Genomic DNA, 9,291 nt, shown 5'->3' on the forward strand with positions numbered 1-9,291 from the left:
AAAAATTATGCATCGCTTATTGAAAAAAAAACAATGGCGTGCTTGTAAAATATTCATCTTGTATTTGTAAAATGTCCATCACATATTTGGAAAAATGATTATGTTTATGAAAAAAATAGAAAGAAACAAAACTGAGAAAAATTAAAATAACAAACCCAAACAAGGGAAAAGATGATGAAGAAGAATAACAGAAAGAAGAAGAAAAATGGAACGAAAAGAAAGAGAGGATAAAAAAACAGAGAAACTGAGAAAGGATAAAAAGTTCGTGACATTTAAAAAAAGCTATATAAAATGTAAAAAATATTCCATTAAAACTTATTTGTTAAATCTTAATGAAATATTCGCGTGTTTCAAAAAAATGTCTATGAAATTTTATTAAATATTTATACAATGTAAAACAAAGCACGCGAGGCCGGCGGACCAAAGCTTCGGCCGGCCAGCCGGCAGGAATCCTTTTCCTTTTTATATTCTGGCTGGTTTTTCATTTGGTCATTTAACTTTATTTTGATATTTTTCATGGATCCAAAAATATTCGCAAATTTAAAAAATATTGTGAATAGGAAAAAGTTCACTAATAAAAAAAGATTCTGCGAAATCACATAAATGTTTTCATATAAAACTTCACTAATACAAAAGTTCATCAATTCCAATAAAATTTCACTAATACTCCCTCCGCTCGGAACTACTTGTCGCAGAAATGGATGAAAATAGATGTACCCAGAACTAAAATACGTCTAGATACATCTATTTCTTCGACAAATATTTTTGGATAAAGGGAGTACAAAAAAGTTAGTCAATTAAAGAAAGAAGTTCATGAATTCAAGAAATGCTCGTGCATTTAAAAAATGTTTTTGAATTTGGGAAATGATCATGAAACCCACTAATTTTCGGGAATTTTAGAAATCTTTGCAGATTTAAATACTTCTATGAATTTGTAAAAAAAAAACACGAACCTTTGCTGTCATGTGCTAGGCGAACGGCTTCCTCTTCCCGTCTTTGCATCTCCTCTTCCTGCAACGTGCTGCTGCTGCCTGCTCGTGCGCTTTTGGAAGGAAACTCACTAGTACATCTGTACATGCACTACCAGCGTATAGTAGAGTCGTCGCCCGTCAGAGCATCTCCAGTCGTTGGCCCTTCAAGAGGGGCTAAAAATCGCCCCCGAGGGCGCACCGGCGCTAAACCGCGCGCTGGGGGCGTGATGCCCCCCAGTCGCGGCGCCCACGTTTTTTAAAAAACTTAAATACGGCGCAAACACGGCTCAAATTTAACGTAAACATCGGCGAGTTCGTTCAAATTTAAACATATTTTACAAAAGCTACTAGGGGCTGCTCCTCGCCGTCTCCATCGCCGCTCCTCGCCGTCTCCCTCGCCGCTCCTCGCCGCCCGCCGCCCGCCCTTGCAGTTCTACATGCCGAGGAGGCTGTAGAACCGTGTGTAGCGCCGCCGTCGTCGCCGCCGCCTCCGCCGCCGCCGCCCCTGCTGTATCCCTCCCCTGGTGGCGCGGCGGGTTGGACGGTCCGGGGGCGTCCTCGTCGCGTCGCTGTCGAGGATCACGACGCCATGCTCGTCCTCGCGCCCACGTTTGCGGGCTTCTATCTCCTCCAGGGCCCAGCGCTGCCGGACCATCTCGTTGCGGTAGTAGTCGTCCCGCGCCCACTGTAGGGCCTCCTCGTCGGAGAAGCCGCGCCGGGCTATCTCCTCGTACTCTGGGGGGAGGCCGGGCTCCGGCTTGGGCTCGACGAGGACGAACCGGCCGGAGGGGGGGGTGGAGTCGCCGATGTGGACGCCGGAGCTGCGGGTGCGCGCGCTGACAGGCGTGTCCTGGGGCTCCAGCTTGATGGGGCGGAGGCAGGGAGAGCCGGACGAGTGGCCGGACAAGGAGGACGACGCCCCGGGCCGCTCCATGCGCCTCGGCGTCCTGGAGCTCCCACGGCGGCGTGAGAAGGACGGGGGAGAGGGGTACTCGAGGCGCGGCGTGTTGCCGCCCTCGATGTACTTGAGGACGGCCTCCAACGTGCGGCCGGGCACGCCCCACCACCGGCGCCGGCCCTCGGAGTTGAGCCTGCCGAAGGGCACGACGCCGTTCGTCGCCTCGAGCTGTTCGGCGTGGCGGCGGCGGAAGTAGGGCTCCCAGAGCGGGCTGTCGGGGGTGTACCGCGGGCCTTCCCTCGCCGCCCGCGGTAGGGACGCGCGGATACGTGCGATCTCCGCACGCCGCGCCGCCCCGGTGGGTGGTGGTGGCACCGGCACGCCGCCGGCGCTGATCCTCCACGCCCTGGGCACCCGCATGTCCGGCGGGACCGGGTACTCGGCCTCGAAAAGGAGGCGAGCCTTGTCCTCACGAAGATGGCGGCGCCCGAAGCCATTCGCCGCCGCGCCGTCGCCTGGGAAGCGCTCGACCATTCTTCTGAACTGGAGACGGCGAGAGGAGGCGAGGGAGGAAGGGGAGAAATGGGCGCGTCGGCGGTGGAGGATCTGTGCGTGTCTCCGGCGCGCTGGTGGTCGGCTTATATAGGCGGAGGCGCCGCGTAGTATGCGTGGCCGGCGCGTTACACGTGGCGGGCGAGGGGACGCGCGTCGCCCGGGCCTTCACTGCGCCGCCCGTGAGGCATCAATGGAGGCTGACCGGCGCGGCAGCGCGCGCAGCTTTGGCATTGATTCGCCGCGGGGAACGAGGCGATGAGGACGACGAAGCGGCGAGAAGAGAGTCGAGTCGCTGGCAAGGGGGGCCGCGGCTCTTCGCGCCAAAAACGATTCGCCCGACGCCCCCGAGCGCCACCCAGCGCGCCGGGTTCGGGTTGGGTCCGCCGGCGCCAATTTCGGCCCGAGCCGGCGAAAACTGGGCCCTTGGGGGCGCGACTGAGCCGTTTTTTGGCGCGGGCGGCCGAAAAATCGCCTGGGAGGTCTTGTTGGTGGCGCGGCTGGAGATGCTGTCAACGGGCCAATGATTTCAGTCAGCATCCAACTTCTACGCCAGGGAATCAATGGCTTTGGGTGTGGGGCGACTCAGGCTTGACCCGTCATAGTACTCACCCCAGCTAGGTACGTCCCCTCTAGGACGATCAAGATGGCAAGTCCTCTAGTTCTAGTACGACAAAGCAAGGTGCATCTTTGTATAGTGCCCAAAGCCACGAAATGTCGAGGAAAGTAGCAGCTCAAGGGTCGGCACGTCCTCAATTCATGTGCATATGCATCCACTTTTTGGAAAATGCATTTTAAACACATTTTAAAATATCAGTAAAATATCGTCACCGGTAGACGGTAGTAGCAAATGATGTCGCCGGTAGTAACAAAACAAAATGTATGTTCCAACAATCAAATTTCAGCAACAAATTTCAGTAGCTCGTTTCAGCAAACAGTTTGTCGGTTGTAGCATCCCTCGCCACCGGATGTAGCACCTCTAGCGACCGGTTGCAGTGCTCCCATAAGCGAAGGTGTGTCTCAGCACATCAAAGGCAACTGCTGCATCATTGTGTTTGTCGACCTCGTAGCGGTGTGTGTGCAGTAGTAGTTGGAAAAAGTGGAGGCTCGACCTTGAGGTGACTGACATGCAACACCGGCTTCCCTTGTAGCATAACTTGGCACCCCATGCAGCACCAGCAGCTCGCAGTGGTTTCACTGCGGGAGAAAAGGACGGGAAGAAGCAGTGAAGGAGAGTGGATGCGAAGAGGAAGAAGAAAACAAAAAGATAAGGTATGCGTGGTGGGGAAAAGCCACGCGACCCAATCCAACAGTAGCCGGAAAAAGAGAAACGGTCCATTGGATCTGCCTCAATCCAACGAAGAGGGCGAGGCCGATTTATATATCCTGGCTTGATTTTTATTTGGTCCTATTACTTTCTTTAAAAAAAAATCTTGGATCCAAAGATATTCGCAAATTTGAAAAATGTTAGTGATTACAAAAAAGTTAAATAATACAAAAAAGGTTTGCGAAATGAAATAAATGTTTCCGTATAAAACTTCACTAAGACAAAAGTTCGTCAATTCGAAAAAATTTCACTAATATAAAAAATCATCAATTCAAGAGAAAAGTTCACGAATTGAAAAATTCTTCGTGAATAAAAAAAATGTTTGTGAATTTGAAAAATGTTCATGAAACCCACAAATGTTTGTGAATTTTTAAAATCTTTGCAGATTTAAATAATTTTGCGAACAGCTTCCTCTTCCTGTCTTTTGCAACGACTTGATTGTGGTGCCAGGGATTATTTAGCATGCTGCTGCTGCCTGCTCGTGCGTTTTCGGAAGGAAACTGCCTAGTACATGCACTTCCAGTATAGTGTAGAGTCGTCGCCCGTCAACCGGCCAATGCATTCAGCATCCCCAGCTAGGTACGTCCCCTCTTGGACGATCAAGAAAGCTCCGGTCGCGCACGCTCTCAGGCAACACAGCCTTAAGAGGACGCTGCGTGAAGCTTCACTTTTTTATCGGTGTCATGGGACATGTCTAAGTCAAGATTTCTAAGGCACTGATAAAGATGGGGAAAGTCATGACGGCTGCGATTGGAGGTTTTGAAACTTTGGTAGAAGGGTATATTGGATGCGATGAAGATTGTGTGCCAGGTGTATGGTGACTTGTTTCAGTGGCCTCGGCAAGCGGGGGCGGCAACACTGGACGATTGCATTTTTGGTGGTGCTCCTCGAGTACTGAGTCTTGATCCTTAGGATGAAAATCCAAGGTCTGGCCTTTATTGGTTGTACCTGGCAATGGCCTTGTTGAAGGCATTGTGTTTCTTTTGGTGAACTCAGACTTTCTCCGGGTGAAAACCCAAGGTCTTCAATCGGGCAACGACAACGCTTGTGCATTGTTTCCTTTTTGGAGGCGTTGCTTTTGGAGAATCTTTTTTGTATTCCGGGTGTTATCTTCGGTGGTGGTTAGAGTGCTGCTGCTACTAGTGATTGTTCACCATGGCAGGATCTTTTTTCTTTTTTCAGTTTTTTTATTCTCTTTTTGGCTGTGTGTATTCCTAATGTCTTTGGACATTTTGTTGATACAGAGGCCGGGTGTAATTAGTATCTTTGCGATATTAATATATTCCCTTTATAAAAAAAACACCGCCGAAAAGACGGTGGTCTGGAGCGTGAATCATCTCCGCCTCGTCTACTTCAAGGGATCCCGAGTCACACTAGATGCGGATGGCCGGATGGCCGTAGAAGACTACGATGGCCGACCCGTCTGGGAGAACAATGTCTTGTCTTCTTCGAATTCCCAACAAGCTCAGCTGCTGGACAACCTCGTCGTGAAGGGCCCAGGTGATATCATTCTGTGGCAAAGTTTCCATTCCCCTACCGACACATTGCTGCCCTATTAGAACATTACTAGTGCTACAAAATTGGTATCATATGTGCAACACCTCCGTTCGTTGGTCGGCGCTGAAATCAGAGTCGGCGATGCGGGCAAGCTGCGGTGGCTGCTCTCTTGGGGGGGGGGGGGGGGGGGGGGGGGGGAGTGATCGGGGTTGTGTGCAGTCGGCCATTGATAAATTATATAGAGAACATACCCCATCTGTCATATGCTGCCCCGGCCCACCTGTCATAAGTTGCCTCCGCCCGATCTGTCATAAGTTGCCTCAGCCCCACCTGTCAGAAGTTGCCCCGGCACCACATGACATGATTTTACCGCATTAGCACTATGGGGGAGAGAGAGTGGCACGACCCCACATGTCAGGATATCACGCGCCCCCACATATCATAAGTTGTGTCGACTCCACATGTCATGATTTTAAAGCGTCAGCACTACGGGGAGAGAGTGGCCCAACCCCACATGTCAGGATATCATGCGTCCCCACTAGTCAGGAGGTGACGGTCAAAGTCTTTGACTGGATGGCAGTGCTCTGTTTAGGCTTTTGTGAGAAGGTGGTGGAGGAGGGAGGGGAAAATTGATCAACCTTAATTACCTGGGGAAAACCGAGGACAACAAAGCAAACAGGCACGAAAATACAAAGCCCTAGATTTTTACTTGGATCATACTTACTAACAGAAGTGTCAGCATGTAAACCTAGAATACAAGAATTACCTAAGATAATATCATTGTTGACAGAGCAACTAATAATTATAGAAGACTCTTACCATCTTTCACCCTTATCATACTTCCCCGTTCGATCGTTTGTTCAATATTTTGCACGCAGTTTGTCCGTAAATTTCCTCTTAGAACTAGTTACCTTGTTACAAGTAGAACTTTGTATACCGAGCAAATAATTAACAAAAATTGTAGGCAGAGACTAAAGTCAACAAGTGATTAAACCAATATTACCTTCTGATCTTGCAATATTATCACTGACAACAGAAACTTGTTTCAAAATACTTGGCTGACTTTCATTATATGAGACAATGAAGTAAGATACATATCAATGAACAATAATGATAAAAGGGAAGTATAATACATAATTCATTTATTTTGGTAATACATGTCTCTTTTGTTTGGTCTTTCAAGCAAACATGGACTCAGACCTCTTCGAGTGCAACACATGCAAGTTTTGTTTAACAACAAGAACACTTTGTCTATAAACTCAATATCTTCTCTATTTCATTTCGCTTCTTCATTTTCCATTCACGAATTCTTTTAGCATGCCTCAGTTTGAATTCTTGAGTTACAGAATGTCGGACCTTCAAATATAATATAAATCAGTCCAAATTGTTTTAACAACAAAGCATTCCTAAACTCTATATATGAAAATTTACCATCTCTGGATATGTATCTCTAATATGATCATTGAACTTTCCATTAGATATACATTGAGCATTTCATGAAGGTAAACAAAACATCACGCTCATTGGAGCAACTTCAGGTCTTTTGATATCCTCATTGTTCTCCAGTGATTTTTTAGATGAAATATGACCAACATATCCAACTGAGTGTGATTTATATGGAACCATTGTCCTTTCAGACATACAATAAAAAACTGTCTGGCTTCGTCTCAATGATGCTCCTCATATAACATACAAGTTCAGATCTTTCAATCTACAAAGTGAAGTAAAATACAGATTCTTGATTAGTTAGAACAACATTTAATGTGAACTGGTATTTGAGAAACAAACTACATACCGTGCATGCATCATACATATCCAGCGTGATATTTTACAAGCAATGGAACTGAAATAATGTTTTACATACATATCTAAATACATGTATCTTTATTTTCTATATAACAACCCATATTCGAGACTTCCATTATAAAGTATTTAGTAACTTCTGTGATCCAAATTATTCTAAGCATATAAGACAGTACACGTGCTGTAAGTTTCAGTTTCCTTAACTAACAATATAATCGCCTAAGTTCCACTGTCCGTAACTAACATACTTGCTAAGTTTCTAACTTTTATTATCGACTACTTACAATAAAGTCCTAGATTCGTCAACCACAGACGACTGTGATTATGTGGGCTTTTGTAAGACCGGGCGCGAAATTTTTAGTGTCAATCGATCAGTCGACGCCGTATCAGAGCGATTCGTAAAGGAACATCATAGACCGGTTCTTGTCCACAATAGTGTTGATAGAACGCAAGAGTTTTAAGAAGAGAAGCAGAGGGTGCTTCAACAACACACTGGCAGAGAGAAGAACACACTGAGTGCATCCATGACCGGGATAACCTTTTAGTAGACTTGTAACAAGAACTGTTCACCGAAATATCTGTACCCCCAGTAACGATCCCATAGAAACAAGTATAATACTTTACCTCTACCATGTTAATACAAATATATAGGAACTGTTATACAAAGCCGAATACAAGAAATACTGAGATACAAATCTCGGCGCAGATCAAGGGCCCACAAACTGCATGCCACGTACCCGCGCGTCACAAATCCCATCCCAGATATGCCTATATAGTCTAACAGTGTAGGCAAATGACTTCTTGCCTTTGCGTTGACTTGATGTATGTGTGTATGACAAATGGCTTCTTATATGGGTGTTGGCTCCTTGACGTGGTTCACGAACATAGTGGTAATCTTGAAGGAACCCTTACCATCATGTAGATGCAATCGCCTCTTGTCTTTTTTTTAGGGTGAAAAGTCGCCTCTTGTCTTTGTCTGGAGGTTCCCGGTCATGACGGTGATCTCGACGGAACCTTCACCGTTTGGTCTTTGCATCGACTTGGTGGTATGTACTAAGTATCCATGCCCCCTCAAAGTGGACCTCTCTCCTCGCTCCATGAATTTACCAATTGTTTGTCTTTTATTTATTTATTTATTTATTTATTTTCTTTTTTCAAATTTTCTTTCCTGAACATTTAAGGAAATCTTGATTTTTTAAAGTTAATGAATATTTCTAAAATTTACTAATGTATTTGAAGTTCATGAAAATTTCTAAATTCTATGAATATTTTCTATTTTGTAAAACTTTTTCAAATTCAAGAACTGTGTTTGAGATCCACTCATTTTTTTGGGGTTAATTATCCTTTTGCCCTCTGTGGTGTTTCTGTGCTCAGTTTTGCCCTCAGTTATGAATCGTGCTTAGTTTTGCCCCTAGTCTGTCTGCACCGGCTAGTTCCGTGAACACCGCCGTCTCCGTCAGGTCAACCTTTTTACTCGGCCCTTACAGGTGGGACCAGGCAGCAAAGACGCGCTACATGATCAGACCGTTGCTCTCGTGGCTTGTGGGACCCAACAAAGAGCCGTTGAGCAGAGAGTCGTTGCGTGTGTGCGATATAAGCGGCGGCGCGCGTCCCCGGAGCTCGCAGCGGTGATTAACAATCAGCTAGGCTGGGGAGCTGGGCGCCGGCAACAGAGAGAGCGGCAGTGACCACTGTTGGTAGCTAGGAGCTAGGCGCGGGCGACAGAGAGAGCGGCGGGGACCACTGGCGACAGAGAGAGCGGGTGTCAGAGAGCGCGGCGGTGGGAAGATTGCTGTGGAGGGCGCGGCGGCGTTGAGATCCCCTTGGGCTCCGAGCTCGATGTCTTCTTCAAGCTCCCGCGCCACCTCGTGGATCCAGAGCCCGGCGCACGTGGAGATGCCGATCTTCGTCTGTCCGCGGTGCCGGGCGAGCGTTGATCAGAGGGTTTCTCGCACACCGAAGAACCATAATCGTCCGTTCTATATGTGTAGCGAGAATGGGGTAAGTATCGGGACAATTGCACCATTTTCGTGGTCGGGATCCTTGAGCAATACGGTTGATCTGTTTGGCATTCGTGCAGGTGAAATGTTTCTTCCTTTGGGTCGATGCTCTGGCCAAGACTCTGATGAATAAACTGCAAGAAGAGCACGAAGAATGGTTGCCCATCCTGCCACGAACGGCAGTAGCCGCAGCACGAGCTCCGGAAGAAGAGACGGAGGGCGGAGCACGCAATAACAGAGCTA

The sequence above is a fragment of the Triticum aestivum genome, chromosome 7D (assembly GCF_018294505.1).
Source record: "Triticum aestivum cultivar Chinese Spring chromosome 7D, IWGSC CS RefSeq v2.1, whole genome shotgun sequence".
Taxonomy (NCBI): Eukaryota; Viridiplantae; Streptophyta; class Magnoliopsida; order Poales; family Poaceae; genus Triticum; species Triticum aestivum.